At 38.3% G+C, this 15177-nt stretch overlaps 1 protein-coding gene across 4 annotated transcripts in view; it reads left to right on the forward strand.

Moving 5' to 3' along the window:
- LIN52 (lin-52 DREAM MuvB core complex component) overlaps nucleotides 1–15177 on the forward strand; it is a 109147-nt gene that overhangs the window by 53593 nt on the left and 40377 nt on the right. Inside the window, exons 6-7 of one of the 4 annotated variants that reach the window (XR_006203952.1) lie at nucleotides 6331–6477; nucleotides 12035–12623. The exons of 2 other annotated variants lie outside the window; for them this stretch is intronic. The gene's annotated coding sequence lies outside the window, so the exon portion shown is untranslated. Of the gene's footprint in view, nucleotides 1–6330; nucleotides 6478–12034; nucleotides 12624–15177 lie in introns of those variants that run through there. One more of the 4 variants, XR_006203951.1, reaches the window with a different exon arrangement.

Consider the following 15177-nt stretch of genomic DNA (forward strand, 5'->3'; position numbering starts at 1 on the left):
TGCATTATTGACCTAAATGTAAGAGCTGAAACTGTGAAAATCTTAGAGAAAACATAGGCATAAATCTTTATGACCTTAGATTAGGCAGTGGTTTCTAACATATGATTCCAAAAACATAAGCAGAAAAAGAAAATTAGAAATTGGACTCCATCAAAATGTAAAACTTTTGTGCTTCAAAGATACCATTAAGAAAGTGAAAAGACATGGAGTGCCTGGCTGGCTCAGTGGACAGAGCATGCAACTCTTAATCTTGGGGTCGTGAGTTCGAGCCCTACATTGGGAGTAAAGTTTACTTAAAAAGAAAAAAAGAAAGTGAAAGCCCACAGAATGGGAGAAAACTTTTAAGTTGTTTATTTATTTTAAAAAAGAGAGAGAGCACAAGGAGAGAGAGGGAGAGAGAGAATCCCAAGCGGGCTCTGTGCCTTCAGTATGGAGCTCAGTGTGGGGCTCAGACCCACAAATCATGAGATTATGACCTGAGCTGAAACCAAGAGTTGGATGCTTAACTGACTGAGCCACTTAGGCACCCCAGAATAGGAGAGAACTTTTAAAAATCATTTCTGTATTGTTTGATAAAGAACTCTTACAGTTCAACAATAAAAAGACAGTAGCCCAATTTTTAAAGTAGCAAAGGATTTGAATAGACATTTCTGCAAAGAAGATATTCAGATGGCCAACAAGCACATGCAGAGATCCTCAGCATCATTGATCATTGGGGAAATGCAAATCAAAATCATGAGATACTACTTTGCACGCACTGGGGTGACCATAATGAGAAAGATGGACAATAACAAGTGTTGGCAAGGAGGTAGAGAAATTGGAGCACTTGTGCACTATTGTTAGGAATGTAAAAATGGTGCAGCCATTGTGGAAAACAGTAAGGTGCTTCCTCAAATACTGAAAATAGAATTACCTATGATCCAGCAATTCCACGGTTCTGTGTATATATACCCAAAAGAATTGAAAGGAGGGACTTAACACAGATATATGTATGCCCATAGCAGCATTATTTGCAGTTGCCAAGAGGTGGGCACAACCCAAGTGTCCATTGGTGGATGATTAGATAAACAAAATATGGTATGTACATACAGTGGAATATCATTCAGCTTTAACAGGAAGAAGAATCTGACATATGCTACAACATGGATGAGTTCAAGGATATGCTAAGTAAGACAAGCCAGTCATAACACAGAGAGACAAATACTGTATGATTCTGTTTATATGCAGTACCTAGTCAAATTCATAGAGGGAAAAAGTAGAATGGTGGTTGCCAAGGGTTGGGGAAGGGAGAATGGGGAGTTATTATTTCATGGATACAGAATTTCAGTTTTGCAAGATGAAAAAAAAAAGTCTGAACATACGTTGCACAACAGTATCAATATACTTAATGACATTGAAATGTACACTTAAAAATGGTTAAGATGATAAAATGTATGTTGTGTATTTTGCCACAGCTTAAAGGGGGAGCAATTCATGGTATATGAATTATATTTCAATTTTAAAACAAATCATTTAAGAAAAAGAAGAATACAAAAATACGAAACCAGTCTAGGAAACCCAAAAGGATTTGAAGAAGTCCATTATATGCCTGCTCCTAACTGAAGGCCTTTTTTTTTGAAGTATAATGATTTTGTATTCCACTTCCTTCAATTCATGAATGAGTCTTTTCTACCTCTTACCTTCTTTTATTCTTTCCTGAAGTAGATTTGAAATAATCTCTTGATCATCCTTGGTACTTATTGTAACATCCGACTCTACTGTGGGGTCACATATATTTCTTAGGATTTATATATTATAATAAATGAACATTTATGTATGGCCTGCGATGAAAAGCAATGTGCCAGACCCTGGATGTCAAAAATACATAAACTCTTGTGTTTATAATCGATTAGCGTGACAAGGCAGGTATATAAAAAGATCACCGTATGAGAGAACATGTACTAAATGCCACGTGAGTACCATAGGAGTTCAGAAATGAGAGATCATAGTGGGATGAAGGTGGTTGGGTAGCGTCTTTTTATTTATTTATTTTTTTTACTTTTTTTAATGTTTATTTTTATTTTTGAGAGAAAGAGACAGAGTGCAAGCAGGGGAGGGCCAGAGAGAGAAGGAGACATGGACTCCGAAGCAGGCTCCAGGCTCTGAGCTGTCGGCACAGAGCCCGACGTGGGGCTTGAGCTCATGAATCGCGAGATCATGACCTGAGCCTAAGTCGGACGCTCAACCGCCTGAGCCACCCAGGCGCCCCAGGGTAGAGCCTTTTTTTAAAAAAAAAAAAAAAAAAGGAAGTGGAATTTAAACTTGAATGAAAGAAATAAATTTTATATATCATCATCGGCAAATTGGTTTCGTCCTTGCTGTAAGATTCTATGTAAAATGCAACATTCCATGTCGCAGTTACTATTTGATTAGCCTGCACAAATCCTTTTTTCTCATATTCATTTCCCTTGCTGGCTGCCCAGACTTTCTAGCACAGTAAAAGGCATTGCCTGTCTGTCTACTCGTTCACATACAGACCAGTAATTAAGTGTGCAGGGAGGCAAAGTAACCTTACCTCATAATTTGGCCACCGAGCCATGCAGTAGCCTCTCTGGGTTTACCTTGTTAAGCCTGTAAGTGGTAACAAAGAGATAAGAAAGTAGCCACTGTCGAGCATCTTTGGCCTAGGATGAGTTTGACCTGCACTTTGACAGTGATTTTGATTATTTCTGCTTTCTATGTTGAATGGATTTATCAGAGTCTCAAAGACCCTTAATTTAAAAAATATATTGACTTTTTTTGTTGTTGTTTTTTAGTCTTCTACATGCTGAATGTTAACCTCCTTATGGCATGCAGTGATGATTTCTGAATTTTGATTAGGCACAACTCAGTGTTGAAGCACTGAAGCAGTTGGTTACTACTGCAGCTAATTCTTGGTTAAATAAACAAGAGTCCTGGGGCGCCTGGGTGGCTCAGTCGGTTAGGTGTCCAACTTCGGCTCAGGTCGTGATCTCACGGTTTGTGAGTTCGAGCCCCACGTCGGGCCCTGTGCTGACAGCTCAGAGCCTGGAGCCTGCTTCGGATTCTGTGTCTCGCTCTCTCTGCCCCTCCCCTGCTTATGCTCTGTCTCTTTCTGTCTCAAAAATAAATAAACCATTAAAATATAAAACAAACAAATAAGAGTCCTTTAAAAAGATTAGCCAGAACAGTTTTAAAACCTACAGCAGCACTGATGTATATCAGTTTTGGCTTGGCATACTTTGACCCAGGGCTGTGCAGTGTTTTATTACCCTCAGCTACATAAGGACACATACTTATAGCACCACTTTTGTAGCATATATTTTTATAACTCTACAAAATGATTAGACTGACATAGAGCAATTCTCTAAATTCATAGGTATTAAAATATTCTGGCAGCTGTCTCCTTTTTGCCTTTAAGTTGAGACATCATGATGAGATAAGACTGTACCAGTGCTGATAGGTACAAGAATGTAGTTCAGCATGGTATTCTCACATTATTGACAAAAGTCTTTGTCACTGTAAATAGGAGAAATCTTGGAGGAAGTGTTCCCATTATAGTAATTCCAGTTCAATTCTACTAATAGTGTTTTTCAGAAACTTCTTTACATTAAAACACATTCCATGTAGTCAGATAGGAAGGACGTTATGGTATTAAAATGTCTCTGAATTCTAACTAAAACAGCTTGTGCTGAAAAACATACAATATCTGGGAGTTTGAGGTATTGATTAGGGTTTAGAGAGTGTTTAAGAGAACCTGAATGGGAGAAACTTCCTGGTAAATTGTTACTAGGGTATAGTGACATGGGATACAGACTCAAAATAGGCTCCTAGCATTCTGTGGACTATATAGGTCATAGTCCACAAGGGGGAACTGAGAGTCTGGGAAGGTCTCAGTTAATGAGACCTCTGGTAATGCTTTCCAGTGAGCAACCCTGTGGCCTCTCTTCCCCTAAGTAGTCCCGAACTGCTTCCAGGTGTCTCAAATTTTTCTAACTGGGAACAGTTTCCTTTTTTTTTTTAATGTTTATTTATTTATTTTGAGACAGAGAGATCATGAGTGGGGTAGGGGCAAAGAGAGAAAGAGAGAGAATCCCAAGTGGGCTCCGTGCTATCAGTGCAGAGCCCGATGCAGGGCTCGAACTCGCAGACTGTGAGATCGTGACCTGAGATGAAATCAAGAGTCAGATCCTTAACTGACTGAGCCACTCAGGCACCCTGGGAACAATTTCCAATTGAAAGATTCACCCTTTGGTTAAGAAGTGTGAGACTTTAAATGGCAAATGATTGTGGATACAACCATTGTGAAAAACAGTGCAGCAGTATCTTCTAAGGTGGATGATACATATACCCTGTGACCCAGTATTTCCAGTGCTATATATATGTGTGTGTGTGTGTATATATATATATATATATATATATATATATATATATACACACACACTCTAGAAATAGAAATGCTATACCAAAACATGTATAGAAAAATATTCAGAACAGTGCTATTCATAATAGACCCAGACTACAAACAATCCAAGAGTTCATTGACAGTAGAATGAATAACTAAATTCTGATGTATTCACATAATAGACTACTATATAGCCATGAAAATGAACATGTTGCTACATGCAACAACATGAATGAGTCTCAGGAATATAACACTGAGTAAATGAAGATAAACACAAAAAGAGTACATATTATACAATATTTGTATAAAGTTCAAAAACAAGCAAAGCTAATTTATGTGATATAAATCAAAATAATGATTACATTGCAGGTATGGTGTTGGCTGGGAGGGGCCAGGAGGAGGGAGACTTCTGGGGGGCTGGTAATGGTTCTCTATAAAGATCTATATTGTTGTGTGTTCATTTTGTGAAATTCCTCACACATATACCTCTGATGTTTCCTTCTTTCTGTGTATATGTTATACTTTAAAAGTTAACTAAAAAAAAATTTTTAAGGCAAATAGTGGCTGAAATAAAAATTGAAAGTAATTCACTCAAGTCTAATAGCTAGTCGAATGTTAAAATGAAATGCTTGCTCTCAAAGCCATTCTGGTTTGATAGGGGAAGCTCGCAAAGAAAGTTCTCAAGCATTAGTAGTATTCCAGCCAGATTTCAAAATATTGCTTAAAGCAGGGCCTTACATTATTGGGTAAGAATAATAGCACTTATTTTGTAGGGTATTTTTGTCATGCGTAGCTGACACATACAACTTTTTGTGCCTTCAAATTTGGCTTTTATAAACATCTTTAGTATTAAAAATTTTGTTTCCAGAGAGTCACTAAATGAGGTATCACTGTAATAGAGAAAGAACAGTGATAAATGTGATTCAGTAGATGGCAGTATTCCCTTTGTAGGTGTTAGTCAAAATGTGGATACATGGGGGTAACTACGAGAAACTTTCTTCAGTAAGAGTGGTAAAGGGTCACCTGCTGGGACACGTAGACCAGAAAGAACATTTTAATATTTTTGTTCATTTGTTATTTCATATATTACTAGGAACTATTTTGAATGGACCCATAAGATGTAGAGTCCACAAATGTAGAGGACATATTTTTCCACATAAATCCTAGAATGATAGCCTGCAATTGGTAGTTTGTTTGATGTAGTATGGCTTTAAGTGGGTGTTAATGCATAGAATATTCAGGAAGGATTTGAGCAGTGTCTTTTTTTTTTTTTTTTCAGTCTTGTATGTGGGAATATTTATATGTCAAGATTGAGATAATGACTAACTGCCTTGGACAAAGATGTCAATGAAATTTATTGATGAGGAGATTAGGGTGCACTTGAGCATAAATTAAAAGAAATATTAAAGTGATTGACTAGTCTGTTTTTGTTGGTTATTTTAATACAAATCAAATGTTTTTTGAATAGTCTCTTTTTTCAGATTGAAATTTTCTTAAAATGGTAGCGCTTGATGAAAGCGGTGGGGTTTAAGAAATCCTGTGGCATTATAAGGGTTTTAGTTGTAAGGAGTTTGACATGGATTAGAGTGATATGACAGAGAAGTCAAGAGTTATCAGCCAAAGGACAGAACGTGCCTGTGGTGCAGAATGGAAGGCCATTGAACAAACTAGCCAGTGAGAGTCAGAAGAACTACATTCAAGTCCTGACATTGCTCATTATTAGCATTGACCTTGGACAGGTCATTTAGCATGCCTAATTTTTATTATCTGAAATATAGGTGATAAATAACTGCTGTACCTTCCATACAGGTTGTTAAGTGCATCAAGTAGGTGCAATGTCTGTAAGGATGCTGTGTTAACGTTAATGAACTCTGTAGATGGACTCTGCATTGTTTTTATACTGTTCAAATAACTTTTTGTCTCCTCAGGTTTTTCTGGCTGTAGTCATCAGGTGCCAGCTGAGAAACATTGATAAGCATAGCTTCAACAGCCATCATTATAGGAGTACCTACTAATAGGTACTATGCTAAGTGCTTTAAATGCATAGTTTCCAAAGCCTCACAACTGTGCAATGAGTAAGTTGGACCATTGACTCCATTTTATAGTTCACAAAGGTTTGGGCTGACCCAAGAGCTGTGAATCACGCCCATGTCGTCTGACTTCACAGCAGTTGTTTGTAGTATGTGATGCTATACCTGCCATGATGCACTTTAGTTTTTGCTTTTCCCTACCTAGTATTTCAGAAGCCAGGGCCACACGTAGTATTTTTATGTATTGGGCAGTTCAAGTAAAGACATCCTTAAAAGAAAATTTTAATTACGTTTCACTTTGGAGATATTAACAGAATCCTAATGTATGCAGTTGTTAATTTGGGAATGGAGAGGGTTGGTGCTCTTGACTTGAGCCTGTTTCATCTTGAGCCAGAGCACATACAAATCATTTCTTGATGGTTCAGACTCAAGGAAAGGAATAGTAACATCAACACAACCCAAAGTAACATCAGCACAACCTAAAGAGTGTTAATAGTTGGTTTGAGGATATATTGATTTTCTTTGCAAACACCTCTCCCAATTACTTATTTTTTCATATGACAGCTGCTGTGTGTGGTTTTTTTTTTTGGTATATTTTTCTGTGTGTGTGTGTGTGTGTGTGTGTGTGTGTGTGTGTGTGTTTTAGGGGGCTTTCCATTTGTTGTAATTATAATACTGATATTTTGCATAGAGATAACATTTTTGGGAGAATCGTGATGACTAAATATACTAATAACTAAATACGTTTTTGGTGTTCCTATCAGGTAAAGACAAATAAATATGAATATTTTCATTTTACTTACAGTGTTTTTAATGAAAAATGACTTTGAGAGTATATCTTCAACTTTCTCTTATAAAAATATAAAAATTACTTATTCATGTTTGGCCACCTTGTAATTTAGTTTATAAATTATCACTTTCTGTTTTTTAGATCAATTTTTGAATTTCAGAATAGTTTTAGATATTTATGGGAAAATTATAAAGGACAGCTTCCATATAACCCACACACAGTTTACCTTATTATTATTATTATTATTATTATTATTATTATTATGGTACATTTGTTACATATTTGTTAACAATTAGTGAACTTTTTTGGTTTGTTTAACATTTTTCCCTATACTTTATTCCGATTTCCTTAGTCTTTCCCTAGTGTTCTTTTCTCGTTCCAGAGTCCAATCCAGGATACCATAATTACATTTAGTAATCATACCTCCCCATAGGCTCCTCTTGGCTGTGACAGTTTATTAGGCTTTCCTTGATGACCTTGACAGTTTTAAGGAGGACATACTGGTCCAGGTACATTGTAGAATGTTCCCCAATTGGGATTTGATGTTCTTCTTACAGTTATGGTTTGCCTTTCACTGCATATACTAGGTTATGCAGGGAGGTTGCTCTTAATCATAGTGAACTCTGAGGAAGGCAGATTGGGATTTGAAAATATTGGCTGTGGATAACCCACACAGAGATAAGCATTAATATTCTTTGTTGGCATTGAAACATTGGCTACATTCGTTATATTTTTTGTCTTTTATGCTTTTTCAGAAGAAGTCAGTCCTAATTCTGGCTGAAAACGAGTCTAGGTTGTATGATCTGCTCATGTCCCTAAAACCATTTCTTTTCTAATTGCACCTGTTGGGGCAGTTAGCATTGGTTTAAATGTTACTCTTTAGAGCTTTATTTACTCTGAATTGGCCTTTTAATTAGTAATGGGCAATTTTGGGTGAATTGTTAATTGATTAGAATTGTGGAAATCATCTGAAAAGCTGTTTTGTCACGACAGCCTAGAATAGTAGAAGATTAAAATGGGGTCTGGTTTAGTTACTATTCTAAGATAAATGCTTGAAAAGTATTATTTTCGTGGTTTAGGTTTGTTGGTGTCTTAACTCTGCTGAGAATGATTGTCTTTTAACTCACCGAGGTCCTCAATTCTACTCCATTAAGGGCCACTTTTCTGCCAATCAAAAAGCAGCATCCCTGAGATTGATTTTTGTTACAGTGGATAGTAATAGCTGCCTGGTGACAACATTTCAAACTCTTTTATGTAAACAGAAAGCAATCAAATAAGTACTAATCCAAGGATTATGTGGACCCAAATCCCGTGGCCAGGAGAAGAATCTCTGCAGTGTATGTCCCTGGCTCTTTGCCTTCTGGTTGCCCCTCTTCTTCCTGGAAAGCTTCCCTGCTGCTGGTGTGCTGGTGCTGCCTGTTAGATTGCAGTATGCTGCGACCAAAACACTCCTGCAGCTCCTGAATGGAATTCAAAAAGACACTTGCATTTCCATAAATAAATTAGGAATTCAGTGGTTTCTTCGGGCTAATCAGGGCAGGCTGATAAACCTTGCTAGCTGTTTAATAAATGAATTGTGACTGATTACCTATTAATATGGACGCCTCAGGAATTCACCCAGGGGGAAGCAGAGCAGTGAAATAGAGAGGGGCATGGCCCCTTGGGAAATCAGGGCTTCATGTTTGCAGCTTAAATATCTCTGTGAAGTATCAATAAGGAGGTAATTGAATTTTGAACACAAACATGAGCGCCGGATGGATGAAAGGGGGAGGGGGATCTGATCATCTCTTCTCTGCCCCTTCATTCTCCCCTCCCCTTTTCCTTAGAGACCACTCTAGTAAAGATAGATGCTAAATCCATTAAATAAAGATTAGACTCTGTCGTAGTAGAAAATGGCAGCTTAGCTAGATCCCTGGGCAAATTGGGGCCTTTTGCAATACAGAAAATTAAAATATACATTTTTAACAAGTATGCTATCTTCCTGCCATTAATGCCAGGCTAGCTTGTGGGGTTTGCTCCTCCTTCAGATTGGCTTTTGTTTGGACAGATCACTTTCTCTTGTATTAATGCCAATCTTTTCTGTATTCCTGGAGCAGAAGGGGCTGGGTTTATTTATTTATTTTTAAAGCTTCTGTTGAGGCCTTTCCTCTACCATCCTGCTTGCTTGTAATCAGAAGAGTGGGAAGGAGATTAGTGTCCCATGAATTGACGGTAGATAAATGTTCCCTCCCCTTAACTGGTGGGTCCAGAAGAGCCCAATCACTTGTATTTCAGGGATGATTGGAGACTGTACAGCCAAGCAAGAAAAGGGCTTACACACTGAAATAAAAATTGATGTTTTAGATGCTATTTTATTTGGCATTATTTCCTCTAGATAGGGTTATTGATTTGCTTTGTTTTATCTTAAGCCAGATAAAGTCATATTAATGTAGAAAAAGAAGAATTGGCATCATTTGGTTACAAATCATAATACTACCCCTTTGTGAGCAGTATCAGAACACAGGCATCAAACCCTAAATACTTTTGTTTTTGTAGATAAATACCTTGTGTTGGCTTTTTGGACTAACCTTTGTTTATATGTCAATCTACATATTCTGATAATTCTTTCATAAGGCTTCAGTCAGTAAATCTATCAACAAGTATTAATGGAGCATCTGTTAAGTGTGTGGCATTGTTAGTTGCCATAGTCAACAGTGAGGAAGTCTGTCCCCTGCTACCACAAATATTTCTTTAAAAATGAAGCTAATTATGTCCTATTCCTGCTAATAAAAGTTCTTTGGCTCCTCGGGGTGCCTGGGTGGCTCAGTTGGTTAAACATCCAACTTTGGTTCAGGTCATGATCTCACGGTTCGTGGGTTCGAGCCCCGCATAGGGCTCTGTGCTGACAGCTCAAAGCCTGGACCCTGCTTTGGATTCTGTGTCTCCCTCTCACTCTGCTCCTCCCCCACTCACACTCTGTCTCTGTCTCTCTCTCAAAAATAAATAAACATTAAAAAAAAATTTTTTTTAAAGTTCTTTGGCTCCTTGGGTCTTATGTATAAGGTAACATTCAGATTCCTCAGGCTTTCACAAAAGGGCTTTCTTAACACCAACCTAGCTTTCTCTCCAGTATAAGCTGGAAAATATACTTATCCTCCAAGGCTATTTCAAATCCCGCTCTCTCCATGTAGTGTCTCCCTATCCCCTAGGCAGAGTTACATTTTTGTTATCATTCAGTGTGGGTTCTACACTTGACTCTGAAGATTTCTGATGGAAGAAAAAATGTACTTCTTAGTCTTGGTAATTAAGGACTCTGTCCATTATTTGCCAGATGGTTTTGCAAACATTCCCAATTCTTTGTTTCAACTTCAGAGGTATCTTGATGTTCAAATCATCTTGATGATCAAAATTTTAATGATTTGTCCTTCTGCACTTCACTTTAAATTTAACATAGATTTACAGCAATCTTTAATGGTAAGAAGGAAAGTGTCTATTTGCCATCATTACTGCTACCTTAAGTTATTTACCTCTAGAGAGCAGAAATCAAACTTATTTAATCTGATTGCCACAGTTCAGAAACAACCCTTAATGATTTTGAATTTGAATGCTCCTGAAAGTCAAATAGCACAAAATTTCAGAATTTTCTAGTACCGCACATGTTGCAAGTTACACTGATGTTGCACTTGGATGGTTCTAGTTTTCCTTCCAGTTCTTCTCTCCAACTTTCGTTTCCTGCCATTTTTCTGAGCTCCAGAGTTCCTTCCAGCCTTACTGAAAATACAGGTTTTCTGGGACCATGGAAGCAAGCATTTTAAAGGCTCTGTATTTCCATTGGTTGGATCTCAATTATTTTAAGTTTTAAGCCTTATTTTAACATTAACAGATTTATGCAATAAAATGTGTTTTCTTTTTGTATTAATAATTTTCAGTATTGATTGTGTATTGTCATTTAATTATAACAAAAATTTAATGCTAGAAATTCTGAGGTTAAAATTTACCCAAATAATCCCTAAAAATTTTAAATAAAATAAAGAATTTTGACTTTATCCCTTTAAGAGAAGACTCTTGGTAACTTCCATTCCTAAAGCTTTCTAGTGATCTTAGCATAACGTTCACTCAATAAAATATCTCTTTCCTGCCTTTGTAGATACATAACACAGTACCCTTAGAATTACCTGCATTATAATGCATTATACTACCTAGGCAATTACTGATTTCAGCTTCTGTACATGTGTAGTTAATGCTCAGGTATTTGTCTTGTTCAGGAAGATACAGTAGCTGTGGTTCTTAACCTAAGAGTCCCTGGATCTCCTGAAATTATAAACAAAATTTTATGTTTGTGCTTGTACATGTATATTTCTCTGCTGAGACTATCAGTGGCTTTCACTGTGCCCCTAAAAAAGATATGTCAGAATCCTAATCCCTAGTACTTCAGAATGTGACCTTATTTGGAGATAGGGTCTTTATGCAGGTAATCAAGTTAAAATGAGGTCATTAGGGTGGGTCCTAATCCAGTATGACTGGTATCCTTATACAAGGGGGAAATTTAGACACAGAGACAGATACACATAGAGGGACGATGATGTGAAGAGACACAGGGAGAAGACAGTGATCTTAAAAGCCAAAGAGACAGACCTGGAACAGGTCCTTTACTCACAGCCCTCAGAAGGAAGGAACCCCTCGACACCTTGATCTCAAACATCTAACCTCAGAACTGTGAGACCGTAGTTTTTGATGGTTAAGCCACTCACTTTGTGATAGTTTTGTTACAACAGCCCCCAGAAAACTAATACACTCTCTATTGATTAGGATGCTTTTGTCTGTAAATTGCAGAAAAACCCAACTACAGTGGCTTAAAGGATAAAGATGTTCCATATAACAAGAAGTCCAGAGGTATTTCATTTTTAAGGTTGGTTAATTAGTGACTTAACATTATTACCAGAGACCCCTGTTAGTTCCATCTTCCTGCTGTGTCACCTTCAGTGGGTTGGATACCACCCCCCCCCCCCTTAGGTTGGTTTCCATCATATTCAAGATGGCTGCTACAGTTTTTGACATCACAGGATGACAGCAGTATCCTAAGAAAGGGAAATTGTTTTCCCTCTGTGCTTCTTCTTGTCAGTGAGAAAAAGACCAGAAGCTCTGAAGCAATTTCCCCTTACATGCCATTGAACAGTTTTGGTCACATTCCTATGCCTAAACTAATCGTTGTCAAGAGAAGTGAGACTAGCGTGATTAGTTTAGATGGACTAATAATGGCTCATCCTTGGAACTGGCAAGGAGCCGAGTCTCCCCTGAGTACATGCTCACTCTTTACCTGAATAAAACCAGGGTTTTGTTAACAAAGATTGAGTGAGGAAATGGCTATGTGTAGACAGCTACCTGTGTCTACCAGTCTGAGCCCTCTATAGAAGGTTAGGAACCATTGTTTTTTTAAGACAGGCAGTACTTTTTTTTCTTTTTAAGTATTTCTAAAGATTTTTTTTTTTTTAATATTTATCTTGAGAGAGAATGGGGGAGGGGGCAGAGAGAGAGAGAGAGGGAGAGAGAGAACTCCAAGCAAGCTCTGCACTGCCAGTGCAGGAACCTGGCATGGGGCTCAATCTCACAAACCATGAGATCATAACCTGAGAAGACAGGCAGTGCTTCTGAAGATACCCAATCAAGGCTAAGCTCTGCTCAGATGTCAGAATAGTGACTCATGTTTAAGAGTTTCTAAGTTAATAGTAACTGTGTTTGTTTTTTTTTTTAACTTAATCATTCAATAAATGAGTGACTGCCTCCTATATGCATATAGTCTGCTGACCATGGGGTTATAGAGAAAAAGAACGCTCTTGTCCTTGAGATTACAGTTTATTAGAGAGCACTAGGGAGGGGTACTTATCTCAGACGGGGTCAGAGGAAGTAATCCTAAACAGTCTTTACGGATGACGGTGAGCAATGAGGGTGGTGATTGCTGCACAGAAAATGGGTAAGGTAGTCTGGGCGTGAGCAATGGTGAAAGCAAAAGGCATGCTGTGTTTGGGGGACCTCTGAGTAAGCAGTTCGGAGATGAGGATGGAAAACCAAGAAGGAGGGGCATCTGGGCGGCTCAGTCGGTTGAATGTCCAGCTTTTGATTTTGGCTCAGGTCATGATCTCAGGGTCATGAGATCGAGCCCTGTGTGGGGCTCTATGCTGAGCCTGGAGGCTGCTGAAGATTCTCTCTCTCCCTCTCTCTTTGCCCTTACTCCGCTCTCTCTCTGTCCGTCTGTCTGTCTGTCTCTCTCTAAAGAAAGAAAGAAAGAAAGAAAGAAAGAAAGAAAGAAAGAAAGAAATTAAAAAAAGAAAACTAAGAAGTAGCCTGATTGTGCATATAAGCCAGGGTATTATCCTGAAGGCTCTGTGTGGCCACTGAAGAATGGTAAGTAGGGAGGTCAATTGACCTCTTCTTAGGATGAGTACTCTGATAGTTGAGGGCAGAAGCTGTTGACTCGTTCTTCACTGTATTTCTCTCCCTCTCTTCTTAGTGTCTGGCACATTACAGGTATTCATGACTGATAGACCACTAGAAGCAGCGAGATCAGTTTTAAAAGATACAGTGATGCAGGTGTTTCGGATAACTCTGTTTCTAACTTGAGTAGTTTTTGATTGGTTTTATTAACCAGAATAGAGAATGCAAATAAAAGTACTGATTGGGGCTGGGAGATACTTGCTTTCAACCTGTTCTGTCTTGTTTGCCCATGGGACATTCTAAGACATCACTTTAACTTAGCTAAATTGTTTAATAAATATGTCTATCCTTCTGCTATGTATAGATATACCCCACATATGCAGATATATTCTTGTTTATTATTGACATCAGCAACCTACATTTCCTGACGTGTGACTGGTGCTCTGCTCAGTTCCTTATCGATATCTTGATACCACTGCTGTGGGCTGTAGCTACTGTTATTATCCTCACTGTACAGATGAAGAAAGAGGGGATCACTTGCCCAAGGTACTGAATGATGGAGCCCAGGACTAGAACTCAGGCCTGTGTGATTGCAAAGCCTCTGCTTCTAAACTTGTCTGCTGAACATGGCCTAAGTCCTCTGACCATGGTAACTAGGGAAGGCCTTTGGTCCTGGCCCTGGGTGCTCTTCTGAGGACTGCTTAGCGCTGCCATGAATGTCACTTCTTAAGGTCAATACTTGTCTTCCGCCTACCTAGCTAACTGCTAGAAAGAAACATGAAGCATACTGTATCTGTATGGGTTTAGCTGGAGGAAGAGCTTAATCAAGGCTTTTTCTGGCTTAATCGTGACTTGCTACCATTTTTAGGGCCCTGAATTTCTCAAGAAAAATAGACACTGGGCCCCTTTTGACTGGATGATGGCAATTTGAGAATAAGCCCCAGACCATCTTCTGTCCCATTGCAAGATATTAGCATTGACAACTCCTTCCCTTGAGAAGGAGTCCACATAGTGAACTCCAGGCTTAGCTTAAATATCCGTTCCTTTGGAAGGCCATACCTGATTGCTAGACTAGGTTATTCCTGCTTTCACTCCCATGCTCATCTCATGGTAAACGTTCTACCAGCAATATCTACTTCCCCATACTCTAACTCAGTATTGCATTTACTTGTTAGAGTGTCTGATTTGTTCTCCGCTGGGTCTCCAGTACCTGACACATAGGTGCCAGGAAGGTAAGCAAAGGAAGAAAAAGCCAAGAACACTTCTGAGCTTAGGCAATCTCTTTATTAAAGCATCAGTGATATCTTTATCTACAAAAAAATTCAGTTTGGCTGCTAGTGTTATTGCTGCTTGTACTTCTCCTGTTTTGTCTCTGCCTTTGTATATTCGTAAATCTACAAATCCACATGGAAAGGAAATTCTGGCATTAACTCAAGCTGCTGTATGATGTAGCTATGCAAAGGATTATTTATAGACCCAAACACTCTTCTCTCCATGAATTTATAATCTCTATAGAATGAAAGGAATTAGGTCCCCCAAGGTGT

Source organism: Panthera leo, chromosome B3 (genome assembly GCF_018350215.1).
Source record: "Panthera leo isolate Ple1 chromosome B3, P.leo_Ple1_pat1.1, whole genome shotgun sequence".
Classification (NCBI taxonomy): Eukaryota; Metazoa; Chordata; class Mammalia; order Carnivora; family Felidae; genus Panthera; species Panthera leo.